The sequence below is a fragment of the Leiobunum rupestre genome, chromosome 6 (assembly GCF_980474605.1).
Source record: "Leiobunum rupestre chromosome 6, qqLeiRupe1.1.hap1, whole genome shotgun sequence".
In the NCBI taxonomy this organism is placed as follows: Eukaryota; Metazoa; Arthropoda; class Arachnida; order Opiliones; family Sclerosomatidae; genus Leiobunum; species Leiobunum rupestre.
Genome location: NC_143389.1, coordinates 11023093 through 11038295, shown reverse-complemented (window position 1 = coordinate 11038295; position 15203 = coordinate 11023093).

Genomic DNA, 15203 nt, shown 5'->3' with positions numbered 1-15203 from the left:
GTAAACAATGCTTTCTTGAAAATGAACCTCCCAAACTGGATAAATACCCTCAATTCTCGATAGATACAAATGAAGTGAGTACGCAGTGTAACTTAGATTGTGTAGAAACTATTATAGAATCCCAGACTAAAGGTAGGGAACCCATAAGTATTGTGCCCCTTGATACGCTCGATAATGGTATTAGTAATTTATCATTTGACGAACATTTTGATTGTAACATTGAAGAAAATCCAAGTTCACCACTACCTAAAAAAACCAAGATTCAGACGAGTACGCCAAAAATAAATAGTTGTCGGGCCAAGTTAATTAAAGCATTATACAGGCCTCGGGAACTACTAAACATTTCTAAATCAACGGAACTCTCTTGCAATAGTAAATTGCTTTCACCAGAGGGAGAAATGTACGTATGAATTTTTGAAAATTGAAATATTATAAAATTTATATTAAATTGTATTATTAATTACAGAGAATATATAACAAATGAGAGTACGAAAGCACTGGTCACATATATGGATGGTAATACGTCTCTGAATTCTTCCGATACACCTCTGGATGAGCCTCTGAATTCTTCCGATACACCTCTGGATGAGCCTCTGGATTCTTCTGCTACACTACGGGATGAGCCTCTGAATTCTTTCGATCCACCTCAAGAGCCTAATACACCCTTGGGTTCTTCATTTCAACTGGATGGTAGCTTGAGGTAAATATTCATAGAGAAATATTAACAAAGGGGCTTTATAATTATACTAAATGTTTTTTCTTTTCATTTAGTGTATGTTATGGAAGCCCAGGGAAAAATCCTCGTACAACGGAGAATGAATTTCTGGATTTTTCTCTTCCGGAGTCTGATAAGGAAGGAGATACCAAAATGAAATCTTATTGTATGGTCCAAATGGAAAGAATTTATTCTTTAGTGCAGCAATGTTATGGCAGTATTTGCCCAACTGAAAACTGCGGTTCAAAATTGTATTATAGCCGTTACTATAAAGGGGCAGAATTCTACGTTTCATGGAAATGTAGAAGTATAGAATCACACCAAGGTGTTTGGAGTACGGTCGATAACGATTTTACACTAAAGTTGTCATCATGTATTCTATATTAAGGAAGTTCTTTTACTAAGGTACACCTACTACAAATTCACGTAATGAATAAATAATAACATCATTAACATTTTTATTAAAATGAAGTTGGAAACATTTTTCTCATTAATGGATCTAAAAGGAATTAGCCATTCAACCACGTAAAAGCTGCATGATAAATATTGCTATCCAGCTATCGTTCAATTCTGGGATTCCATGCAAATTGCTTTACTATCTCAATGCAAGGAACCCATAATAATTGCTTTGGACGCTAGAAATGACAGGTATGGTATTTATCTTAGTTTGTCTTAAAAATTAATTTTAATAACCAGTTCTCGGATCTAGCCCCGGGTACTGCGCAAAATTTTGCACTTACACTGCCATTGATGTGTCGACAAATAAAATTATCGCTATCGAGTTTTGTGAAAAAAGCGAGACTGACAATAAAAGTGTAAATATGGAACCTCTTTGCTTTCGGAAGATAATGGCTAAACTACAAGAACATTGTACAATTTCTGAAGTTGTGACTGATGCGCATGTGCAAATTAAATCTATAATGAGTAATATTTTTATTTTTGAAATTTAAGGTTATCTTTTGGTAACAGTGGCGTAGACAAGAGGAGGGGGTTTAGTGTCAAAACCCCCCTTGGGCCTAACTTTAACTGTACTATATTTTCACCTCCTTCTCTCCCCCCTCCCTTGACGAATTTTTGGCTACGCCACGGTTTGATAATTTTCATTAAATTATTAATTTTTCTAATTTTTATTAGGGAAAGAGTTTCCAGAAATCAAACATTCCCATGATATCTGGCACGCGGCAAAGAATCTGAGGAAAAGATTGATTAAGGTATTCTTAAATAATTGGTATCCGATAACAATTATTAACTAATTAATCAATAATAATTTCTAGGTTAGCAAAGAACGAGGATGTTCTGCTCTTTGCGAATGGATTGATTCAGTGATTAATCATTTTTGGTGGTCGGCACAAAAATGTCAACAAGATAGTGATCAAATGAAGGTAATTATAATGGTATACTATTTATTTAATGAAATAGTTGTTAATGGTTTTTTTAGGAAATCTGGTGTACATTGTTGCATCATGTAACTAACGAGCATGACTGGATTATGGGTGCATGTTACCACGAAGAGCTAACGGAGGAAGAAAGGGATAAGAACTACTTAGATTATGAGAGTGTGGCGTATGAAAAATTACAGTCTCTAATTTTGGATAAAAATTTCCTTGGAGATTTTCATTTCTATGAAAATTTTAGGTTTGTTATTTTATAAAATAACTGAGTGTACGGTTGCCTAATATAAATCTCATAGCAATGATTCATGTAATATTAATTTTATATAGGCATACAGGATCTCTGGAGTCCTTTCATTCTCTTATTTTAAGTTATGCATTGAAAAAACTAACTTTCAAGTAATGTTAATTTTGTTTTAAAAAAAATAAAGGTAGCCTATTTGAATGTTTTCCCTTTTTTTTAGCTCCAAGGGTTATGTTGCAAGAAATCTTTTAGCGGTTATAGATTTCAACACTAACGTACATAGGCCCCAAGCAACAACCAAAAGTGGTGTATTAAGGTACATCTCATTAAATAATTATTGTTAAATCTGAAATTAAATCATATTTTTACAGGTATAAAAAAAAGTGTTCGAAGTTATCTTCCAAGTATTCTGCTGTACCTGTTAAAATAGACAAATGTATGAATGCGTTTCAAGAACTATTGGAGTTGACCCTATCGAAGGAAGTGGTTAGAGATATTAGTAATATTTTTCCAAAATCAAAACCTCGCAAAACAACATGCCCACCAAAATATGAACTTATTCTTTTGAGAGAAAAGAAAGCAAGATTTGTGCCAAATCAGTTTCTTTGTAGTGAGCTAAATATTGGAAATGAATGATTGATTGATTTTTCAATAAAATTTTATTAAATTTCCAAGCACAAAAAAGTATCAAATATTTATTGAAAAAAGATGTATTTTTAAAAACCTTCAATGTTGCTGCGCTACGTTGTGGTTTGGTAGAACAATAGCAATGAATCTCTTGTATGCTCTTCCAGGTGGGTTTGGGTAGATCTGTCTTATATTTAGAACAGCACAAGAAGGAATTATTCTTCGGTTGCGCCTACCCATTGGGCCAATTTGCCAAGCAATATACTGTTTATAGCCACCAAAAGATGAACTTATTCTTTTGAGAGAAAAGAAAGCAAGATTTGTGCCGAATCAGTTTCTTTGTAGTGAGCTAAATATTGGAAATGAATGATTGATTGATTTTTCAATAAAATTTTATTAAATTTCCAAGCACAAAAAAGTATCAAATATTTATTGAAAAAAGATGTATTTTTAAAAACCTTCAATGTCGCTGCGCTACGTCTTGGTTTGGTAGAACAATAGCAATGAATCCCTTGTATGCTCTTCCAGGTGGGTTTGGGTAGATCTGTCTTATATTTAGAACAGCACAAGAAGGAATTATTCTTCGGTTGCGCCTACCCATTGGGCCAATTTGCCAAGCAATATACTGTTTATAGCCACCAAAAGATGAACTTATTCTTTTGAGAGAAAAGAAAGCAAGATTTGTGCCGAATCAGTTTCTTTGTAGTGAGCTAAATATTGGAAATGAATGATTGATTGATTTTTCAATAAAATTTTATTAAATTTCCAAGCACAAAAAAGTATCAAATATTTATTGAAAAAAGATGTATTTTTAAAAACCTTCAATGTCGCTGCGCTACGTTGTGGTTTGGTAGAACAATAGCAATGAATCCCTTGTATGCTCTTTCAGGTGGGTTTGGGTAGATCTGTCTTATATTTAGAACAGCACAAGAAGGAATTATTCTTCGGTTGCGCCTACCCATTGGGCCAATTTGCCAAGCAATATACTGTTTATAGCCAGCGTGCCGGTAGAATCTGTTGGTCTCAAGAGCTCTAACGTTCATCTGAAGTCTCAAAACTTCTCTATCCAAAATTAGTCGTCGAAAATCAATATGATCAGTAATACAGCCAGTATCCCTAAAATTTGTATAAATAAATTTGAATTTTTAAAATAACAATTAGGGAAGCAAATAAAATGTCAATACAATTGTCAATGTACGAACCTAGCATTGGAACAACAAACTCTTTCTGTCGGTGTAGGCATTTCACCACATTTCTTACTAAGACACCAGTCTGGTGCATTACCTGGTTCTGGTTGTGGTTCAGGATCGGGACAAGGGTGATCCCTCGTGCTTTCGGGTTCTTCAACAGGATCTTGTCCTTGAGAATCTGGGGTTTCCTGCTCTGACATGTGTTTTTCAAGTATAATTTTGGGATTTTTCTGAAGAATATCCTCTAAAGCCAACGCCAACTGTTTATGGGACAGTTTCATTAGCGCCTGAAACGAAATAAAACCATTACAACGTTTTTATTTATTCTCTTTTATAAATATAAAAGAGACATACCTCAAGGTTTTGGTTACTTTTGGTTTTCGACACTTTATTTTTCTTAGATTGAATTACAACCTCTTTACATTTAGGTGGTTTTCCACAACTACACAAAGATCCACATGTTTGTCCATTTTCTCTACAACTACAACTGGTTTTTTTTTATTTCCTTTTCCTGAACCAGAAAGACAACTACCCTTACATTCACAGCATAAGTTTTCGATATTATCCATCTTAATTTTATACTAAATCTCAATAAAAATTAATAAAATTTTAAAATATCCTACGAGTTCAGCTAACACTGACCAAGAGTCCAAGACCGCATGCTGGATTTCGTCATACAAAAATCCCAGCACAGCGGTGCCTATTTACGTCTTCGCGAACTTGGAAAAAAAAAGTTCTACGCGCAAAATTTCGTTAATGACGTCACGGATTAAGAGTCGACGTCACGGATGACGTTTTTCAAAACCCCACTTTCCAGCCCCTTTAACTAGCCAACTCCCCCCACGTCGCTAAAACTGACAAGAATACCGTAGAAGTTCCGAACACATTTTGGTAAGCTTCCAGTGGCCGAGAGCGTAAAGGCGTCATTTATCGGAGTTTTTGACTGTGAGTTCGAATCCCGGTTTCGGCCAAACTGCAAATTATTTTTGCAGCGCCATCTGCCGTGTCGTTGCTTTCTACACCAAACAAAGAAACAAACACACAACACTTAACGACAATCCGTCCATAGCAATAGTCCCACTTCGATATATATATCTCGATGTGGAACTAAAAATGGCCAATCCAACAATAGGCTAAAATTTTAAAGGCGAAAAAATTAAAACGGCTAATGTTTGAAAATGGCTAAAGATCTAAAAAGGCAAAAAACTAAATATTAATAAAAAAGATTAAATATTATAAAACCAGATAGTAAAAACTAAATTTGTTTAGTTGTATGTCGGCATTCGTTAAGCTCGTACCATGATTTCGCTTAGTCAAAAAGGAAAGCGGCTACTCATAAATGAAGGATATACTTACGCGGAATGTCGTACTTATAATGAAAAAATATACTGGAGATGTTCGAAAAAGAGTGATAAGTGCCTCGGGAGGTGTCATACTATAAATGATAATGTAGTCTTTTCGTCTAATAACCATAATCATGGCCCGGACCAATTAAATATTACAGGGAAACTACTGAAGAATAGGCTAAAAGAAGTATCACGAGCCAGCGTAGCAACAACGAATTCGATCGTTGGAGATGTTTGCAGTCAAGTGGAACCTCATGTTATATCGGAATTGCCGACTCTAAGCTCATTGAAATCTATAGTTCGTCGCATCAGGGCTGAGAAACATCCATCATATAGTTACACGATGCAAATCGTAATCCCGGAGAACTTCAAACTAACGTAAAACGGTGAGAAGTTTTTGTTGTACGATTCTAAAATAGACAGTGAAGACGACGCTCCCCGTTTCTTTGTTTATGCTACAGAAAAAAATATAGAAACACTAGTAACTTGCGAGAACTGGTTTCATGACGGAACGTTTAAAAGTTCACCTTTTTTTTCCAATTTTTTACAATTCACGGTAAAGTTAGTGATGGTTCGCTTCTTCCACTAGTATATTGCCTGCTTCCAGATAAAAGTTAAGAGTCGTACGAAAAAGTTTTGATTTGTTATCGGACTGGTGCGGTGATTTTCAACCAAAAGTGATTATGAGTGACTACGAGCTAGCAATAATTAACGCGTTTCGAAAGTATTTCCCGTCCACCAAACAACAAGGTTGATATTTCCACTTTCAGCAGCAGTATTCAAACACATAAAGCAGAACCTGAATTGTTTAAAAAATACCGAGATGACAGCTACTTTCAATTTCACATGAAATATTTTTCAGCTTTAGCGTTTGTTCCCATTCCTGAAGTTCCGAAAGCCTACGAAGAAATACTGAAAATGGACTTTTTCAAAACCCACAAAGAGCTACTGTCAGCATTTCAGAAATACTTTGAAGAGACATGGTTAGGAACCAAAAAAAGGGGAAGATGGACGTTACCTCGCTACTCTATTACAATTTGGAACGTTTACGATGCTGTAATAAATAGCGCAAGCCGCACAAACAATGGTGCCGAAGGATTCCACCGCGGATTTGCATCTCTTCTATAGCGCTTGCCATCCAACGTTCTATAAATTCGTTGAGGGAATTCAATCACAACAAGAACTCACTGAAGTACATTTTAAACATGTATTTATTTATTTACCTGTACTACATTTTTTATTTACAGTCGCATTTAACAACTATTGATTTCGGCGCAGGAGAAGGACAAAGGAAAAGAAAAGCGGCGTTGATCTCGGACAAAAGACTGAAAAATGTTGCGCAAGACTTTACAAATAGATCAATCGAAAGATATTTAAAGGGAATAGCCGCTAGTATTTCTTTTTTAGGTGTATAGTTGTTTGACAATAAATGTTTATTTTTACGATTTTTTGGGTCTTTAGCCGTTTATTTTTACGCCTTTTTCGGTCTTTAGTCGTTTATTGTTACGCCTTTTTCGGTCTTTAGCCGTTTTGGAACGTTAGCCGATTTATTTTTTCGCCTTTAAAATTTTAGCCTAGTTGTGTATTGGTCGTTTTATTTTGGCCGTTTTGTCTGGCACCCGTGAGCAACGAACGAACTAGGTAGCATTGGTCAAAGCTAGAGTATTTTTTTGGATATTTCGTTGTTTTGTGGAGACGCTATCGCCATCGCCATCTACTTACGATATAATACCAGAGACTAAAAAAGAGCCAGAAAGGGAGACAATAAATAGTCTTTTATGGTCGATCTCGAGTCGAGCATTCATTAAACCTTTAGCATACAAAAGTATAGGGATTGTCACACTTTTGGTAATCATGTCACTTTTGGTAGTAGTATATTTCAACTTGGGCATGTTTTAGACACTAAGGGTTTTTGCGCTGAACTAAACCTGGATTACTCATAAGGCTGGATTAAAAGGTGGGGGGGGGGGCTCATTATCTTTCAAACACGTAAGACGGTGCAAAATGTTTGTAGAATCGACATAAAATTGCTTTTTTTGGTAATTTTGCATCTCATTCGGCATTCGTTAGAGACTTGTACTCAGAAATTTCTGTTGCCTCCCCCTAATTCCGGCTCTGACTATCCAATAACCCTGAAAATCGGTTCAGTTATACTAATTTCCATACTTATAGTTAAGTTTATATTATTATTACGTTACTTATGATAATATATAATTTAAAACAAAATAACTTTCAAATACGTAGCTACCGAAAAAAACGTTAGGGTTAACTTTAAGGACGTGTAGAAGCTATTATTAATCCAAGGTAGAAGTAGCTTTTTCGTGTACAGACTGTACAGCTTTTCGCGCCTTTTTTAGTCTTACACGAAACTAGTATAGGCAAGAGAAAGACTCCTGTGACCGGCGCTGACTGGTAACGGCATTCTATCACGAATTAAATATAGGCGCAAAAAAGATTCTATACGTGAGTTTCGCTGCTATCCATCTAATATATCGATGGTACTTTTCTCAACAGATGAAAGCCTAAGCTGACGTCATAAGTCACAGTGGTCATACCGGCATCATAAGTTTATAATATTTTGCATAAGTCTGTCCCTTCCTATGTTTTACAAGCAAAACGTTTACTGAGAGCTAGATACGAGAGACTATATAACGGGCTTCGGCGACGTTTTGCGTCCCCACGTTATCGTGTCTAGCATTGCCCATAGCAGCGCTTCGCTAGGGGGGGACTTTCTTACCGTGATGACGTCACTCTGTGACTAGCTCTCAGTAAAATATTTTCCAAAGTGTCATACGTATTGTAATATATTATAGACTTATGCTGACATGAATCAAATAAGTATCATCCTCGTCTACTTTTCCGTAGAACCGCGCTTGAGCCATACATTATTGAATCAAATTTAATTAAAAAATTCCCGTTTAATCAAATCGGATTTATCAAAACGGATAAATAAATTATTGTTTTATTTTTATCCGAAACCATGTCAATTTGGCCATGGAAATTACTTATTTTATTTTAGATAGTTCTATAATACGACAACAGAGTGCAGCAACATGCAAAGCAACAAGTGCGGACATGACGTAGAGATCTCAGATTACACGTCTTTCCCTGAAAATTCTGTTTATACCTAGTTAAGTTAGGAAACCAGGCACCATAATTAGAATTTTCAGTAAGTTCGCAACGTGCTAATCGTTACCTAATCAAGGGCATGATGTTACTTTGATCGTTAGGAGCTAACAAAAGAAAATTCTCGATAGCTCCATTGAAATTATATTACCTAACGAAAAATTATTTCCGCTATATATATTTTTTCAATTGTATGAAAGATATACGGGTTTATTATGTCGTCAGATTCTTAAACGGCAGCCGAGTGACACTCAAAGACGCCTAAGATCAGTGTCACACTTATTAGTTACTTCTGGTCATACGATGAAAGCACAAAGACGCCGAAGATCAGTGTCACACTTATTAGTTATTTCTGGTCATACGTTAAAGGCGACGGGTACGGCTACGATATGTGTCATACTTAAAGGACCACCGCCTTTAGTATTTAATTGCCTGAAATGTGTAGAGCATAGAAAAATATGATTTGTCGAAAAAATCCGATGTAAAAATAATAGATATTGCATTTATAATTAATTTTTGAAATTTGTATTGTTCAGCAGCGGCAAGACAGTTGCGCCGCATAGCGGTACTCGCAAGAAACATATCAACCTCACCTCTCCTAGCGCGCGCTCCGCTTTCTGTGTTTTGAAATTCCGCGCGTGACCACTCTGGCACGAGTGGTAGGTTAGTTGGCAGACCATAAACAATTTAGAGCCCTCCAAAGTTTTGGTCGCTGAAAACATGCCTGCCCCTGCATGAGCCGTTTTACTAGTCTTTGAAACTGCCAGGTAACCTTGCCCGAGAAGATAAATTAGCGTCGAAATTCGTTATTTAAATGGAGGCAGCCTGAAATTATTGCTCAGAAACATGCAGAATCTAGATAAGAACGTAAAAGGCATTATTTTTTTTTAAATTCAGACCCTTAAGGTACCTTATGGATATATTTTTAATCCCATATGAGACTAAAAGTAATTTTAAACCTTTTCTAAACTTTTGCGGTGTAATTTGTATACCCGTAAAGGATTAAAAATATATTCCCTTTTAAGTCCCTTTTCAAACCCTTTTTAGAACCCTATTTCTAAGCACTCCAAACGACGCAGTAACGCACCCTTAACGGCGTATAAGGACAGCCGTAAAGAAGTAGTACAGCTACCTATATGGTGTGGTGAATCTCCGTAGACGGTGTAGTTAAGCACAACAAACATCGCAGTAAGGCACCCTTAACGGCGTATTAGGACATCCTTAACGGAGTAGAAAAGCTACCTATATTATGTGGTAAACCTCCCTAGACGGTGTAGTTAAGCACCCCAAACTGCACAGAAAGGCACCCTTAACGGCGTATAAGGACATCCGTAATGAAGTAGTACAGCTACCTATTTGGTGTGGTGAATCTCCGTAGACAGTGTACTTAAGCACAACAAACATCGCAGTAAGGCACCCTTAACGGCGTATTAGGACATAGTTAACGGAGTAGAAAAGCTACCTATATTATGTGGTAAAGTTCCCTAGACGGTGTAGTTAAGCACCCCAAACTGCACAGAAAGGCACCCATAACGGCGTATAAGGACATCCGTAATGAAGTAGTACAGCTACCTATTTGGTGTTGTGAATCTCTCGAGACGGTGTAGTTAGGCTTCCCAAACGGCTAAGTGAGGAATCCCAAACGGCTCAGTGAGGAATCCCAAACGGCTCAGTGAGGAATCCCAAACGGCTCAGTGAGGCACTCTTAACGGCGTATTAGGACTATCTTAACGGAGTAGAACAGTTACCTTTATGGTGTGGTGGAGCTCCCTAGACGGTGTGGTTAAGCACCCCAACTTGTGCAGTAAGGCACCCTTAACGGCGTATTAGGACTATCTTAACGGAGTAGAACAGTTACCTTTATGGTGTGGTGGAGCTCCCTAGACGGTGTGGTTAAGCACCCCAAACTGTGCAGTAAGGCACCCTTAACGGCGTATTAGGACTATCTTAACGGAGTAGAACAGTTACCTTTATGGTGTGGTGGAGCTCCCTAGACGGTGTGGTTAAGCACCCCAAACTGTGCAGTAAGGCACCCTTAACGGCGTATTAGGACTATCTTAACGGAGTAGAACAGTTACCTTTATGGTGTGGTGGAGCTCCCTAGACGGTGTGGTTAAGCACCCCAAACTGTGCAGTAAGGCACCCTTAACGGCGTATTAGGACTATCTTAACGGAGTAGAACAGTTACCTTTATGGTGTGGTGGAGCTCCCTAGACGGTGTGGTTAAGCACCCCAAACTGTGCAGTAAGGCACCCTTAACGGCGTATTAGGACTATCTTAACGGAGTAGAACAGTTACCTTTATGGTGTGGTGGAGCTCCCTAGACGGTGTGGTTAAGCACCCCAAACTGTGCAGTAAGGCACCCTTAACGGCGTATTAGGACTATCTTAACGGAGTAGAACAGTTACCTTTATGGTGTGGTGGAGCTCCCTAGACGGTGTGGTTAAGCACCCCAAACTGTGCAGTAAGGCACCCTTAACGGCGTATTAGGACTATCTTAACGGAGTAGAACAGTTACCTTTATGGTGTGGTGGAGCTCCCTAGACGGTGTGGTTAAGCACCCCAAACTGTGCAGTAAGGCACCCTTAACGGCGTATTAGGACTATCTTAACGGCGTATTAGGACTATCTTAACGGAGTAGAACAGTTACCTTTATGGTGTGGTGGAGCTCCCTAGACGGTGTGGTTAAGCACCCCAAACTGTGCAGTGAGGCACCCTTAACGGCGTATTAGGACTATCTTAACGGAGTAGAACAGTTACCTTTATGGTGTGGTGGAGCTCCCTAGACGGTGTGGTTAAGCACCCCAAACTGTGCAGTAAGGCACCCTTAACGGCGTATTAGGACTATCTTAACGGAGTAGAACAGTTACCTTTATGGTGTGGTGGAGCTCCCTAGACGGTGTGGTTAAGCACCCCAAACTGTGCAGTAAGGCACCCTTAACGGCGTATTAGGACTATCTTAACGGAGTAGAACAGTTACCTTTATGGTGTGGTGGAGCTCCCTAGACGGTGTGGTTAAGCACCCCAAACTGTGCAGTAAGGCACCCTTAACGGCGTATTAGGACTATCTTAACGGAGTAGAACAGTTACCTTTATGGTGTGGTGGAGCTCCCTAGACGGTGTGGTTAAGCACCCCAAACTGTGCAGTAAGGCACCCTTAACGGCGTATTAGGACTATCTTAACGGAGTAGAACAGTTACCTTTATGGTGTGGTGGAGCTCCCTAGACGGTGTGGTTAAGCACCCCAAACTGTGCAGTAAGGCACCCTTAACGGCGTATTAGGACTATCTTAACGGAGTAGAACAGTTACCTTTATGGTGTGGTGGAGCTCCCTAGACGGTGTGGTTAAGCACCCCAAACTGTGCAGTAAGGCACCCTTAACGGCGTATTAGGACTATCTTAACGGAGTAGAACAGTTACCTTTATGGTGTGGTGGAGCTCCCTAGACGGTGTGGTTAAGCACCCCAAACTGTGCAGTAAGGCACCCTTAACGGCGTATTAGGACTATCTTAACGGCGTATTAGGACTATCTTAACGGCGTATTAGGACTATCTTAACGGAGTAGAACAGTTACCTTTATGGTGTGGTGGAGCTCCCTAGACGGTGTGGTTAAGCACCCCAAACTGTGCAGTGAGGCACCCTTAACGGCGTATTAGGACTATCTTAACGGAGTAGAACAGTTACCTTTATGGTGTGGTGGAGCTCCCTAGACGGTGTGGTTAAGCACCCCAAACTGTGCAGTGAGGCACCCTTAACGGCGTATTAGGACTATCTTAACGGAGTAGAACAGTTACCTTTATGGTGTGGTGGAGCTCCCTAGACGGTGTGGTTAAGCACCCCAAACTGTGCAGTAAGGCACCCTTAACGGCGTATTAGGACTATCTTAACGGAGTAGAACAGTTACCTTTATGGTGTGGTGGAGCTCCCTAGACGGTGTGGTTAAGCACCCCAAACTGTGCAGTAAGGCACCCTTAACGGCGTATTAGGACTATCTTAACGGAGTAGAACAGTTACCTTTATGGTGTGGTGGAGCTCCCTAGACGGTGTGGTTAAGCACCCCAAACTGTGCAGTGAGGCACCCTTAACGGCGTATTAGGACTATCTTAACGGAGTAGAACAGTTACCTTTATGGTGTGGTGGAGCTCCCTAGACGGTGTGGTTAAGCACCCCAAACTGTGCAGTAAGGCACCCTTAACGGCGTATTAGGACTATCTTAACGGAGTAGAACAGTTACCTTTATGGTGTGGTGGAGCTCCCTAGACGGTGTGGTTAAGCACCCCAAACTGTGCAGTAAGGCACCCTTAACGGCGTATTAGGACTATCTTAACGGAGTAGAACAGTTACCTTTATGGTGTGGTGGAGCTCCCTAGACGGTGTGGTTAAGCACCCCAAACTGTGCAGTGAGGCACCCTTAACGGCGTATTAGGACTATCTTAACGGAGTAGAACAGTTACCTTTATGGTGTGGTGGAGCTCCCTAGACGGTGTGGTTAAGCACCCCAAACTGTGCAGTAAGGCACCCTTAACGGCGTATTAGGACTATCTTAACGGAGTAGAACAGTTACCTTTATGGTGTGGTGGAGCTCCCTAGACGGTGTGGTTAAGCACCCCAAACTGTGCAGTAAGGCACCCTTAACGGCGTATTAGGACTATCTTAACGGAGTAGAACAGTTACCTTTATGGTGTGGTGGAGCTCCCTAGACGGTGTGGTTAAGCACCCCAAACTGTGCAGTAAGGCACCCTTAACGGCGTATTAGGACTATCTTAACGGAGTAGAACAGTTACCTTTATGGTGTGGTGGAGCTCCCTAGACGGTGTGGTTAAGCACCCCAACTTGTGCAGTAAGGCACCCTTAACGGCGTATTAGGACTATCTTAACGGAGTAGAACAGTTACCTTTATGGTGTGGTGGAGCTCCCTAGACGGTGTGGTTAAGCACCCCAAACTGTGCAGTAAGGCACCCTTAACGGCGTATTAGGACTATCTTAACGGAGTAGAACAGTTACCTTTATGGTGTGGTGGAGCTCCCTAGACGGTGTGGTTAAGCACCCCAAACTGTGCAGTAAGGCACCCTTAACGGCGTATTAGGACTATCTTAACGGAGTAGAACAGTTACCTTTATGGTGTGGTGGAGCTCCCTAGACGGTGTGGTTAAGCACCCCAAACTGTGCAGTAAGGCACCCTTAACGGCGTATTAGGACTATCTTAACGGAGTAGAACAGTTACCTTTATGGTGTGGTGGAGCTCCCTAGACGGTGTGGTTAAGCACCCCAAACTGTGCAGTGAGGCACCCTTAACGGCGTATTAGGACTATCTTAACGGAGTAGAACAGTTACCTTTATGGTGTGGTGGAGCTCCCTAGACGGTGTGGTTAAGCACCCCAAACTGTGCAGTAAGGCACCCTTAACGGCGTATTAGGACTATCTTAACGGAGTAGAACAGTTACCTTTATGGTGTGGTGGAGCTCCCTAGACGGTGTGGTTAAGCACCCCAAACTGTGCAGTGAGGCACCCTTAACGGCGTATTAGGACTATCTTAACGGAGTAGAACAGTTACCTTTATGGTGTGGTGGAGCTCCCTAGACGGTGTGGTTAAGCACCCCAAACTGTGCAGTAAGGCACCCTTAACGGCGTATTAGGACTATCTTAACGGAGTAGAACAGTTACCTTTACGGTGTGGTGGAGCTCCCTAGACGGTGTGGTTAAGCACCCCAAACTGTGCAGTAAGGCACCCTTAACGGCGTATTAGGACTATCTTAACGGAGTAGAACAGTTACCTTTATGGTGTGGTGGAGCTCCCTAGACGGTGTGGTTAAGCACCCCAAACTGTGCAGTGAGGCACCCTTAACGGCGTATTAGGACTATCTTAACGGAGTAGAACAGTTACCTTTATGGTGTGGTGGAGCTCCCTAGACGGTGTGGTTAAGCACCCCAAACTGTGCAGTAAGGCACCCTTAACGGCGTATTAGGACTATCTTAACGGAGTAGAACAGTTACCTTTATGGTGTGGTGGAGCTCCCTAGACGGTGTGGTTAAGCACCCCAAACTGTGCAGTAAGGCACCCTTAACGGCGTATTAGGACTATCTTAACGGAGTAGAACAGTTACCTTTATGGTGTGGTGGAGCTCCCTAGACGGTGTGGTTAAGCACCCCAAACTGTGCAGTAAGGCACCCTTAACGGCGTATTAGGACTATCTTAACGGAGTAGAACAGTTACCTTTATGGTGTGGTGGAGCTCCCTAGACGGTGTGGTTAAGCACCCCAAACTGTGCAGTAAGGCACCCTTAACGGCGTATTAGGACTACCTTAACGGAGTAGAACAGTTACCTTTATGGTGTGGTGGAGCTCCCTAGACGGTGTGGTTAAGCACCCCAAACTGTGCAGTAAGGCACCCTTAACGGCGTATTAGGACTATCTTAACGGAGTAGAACAGTTACCTTTATGGTGTGGTGGAGCTCCCTAGACGGTGTGGTTAAGCACCCCAAACTGTGCAGTAAGGCACCCTTAACGGCGTATTAGGACTATCTTAACGGAGTAGAACAGTTACCTTTATGGTGTGGTGGAGCT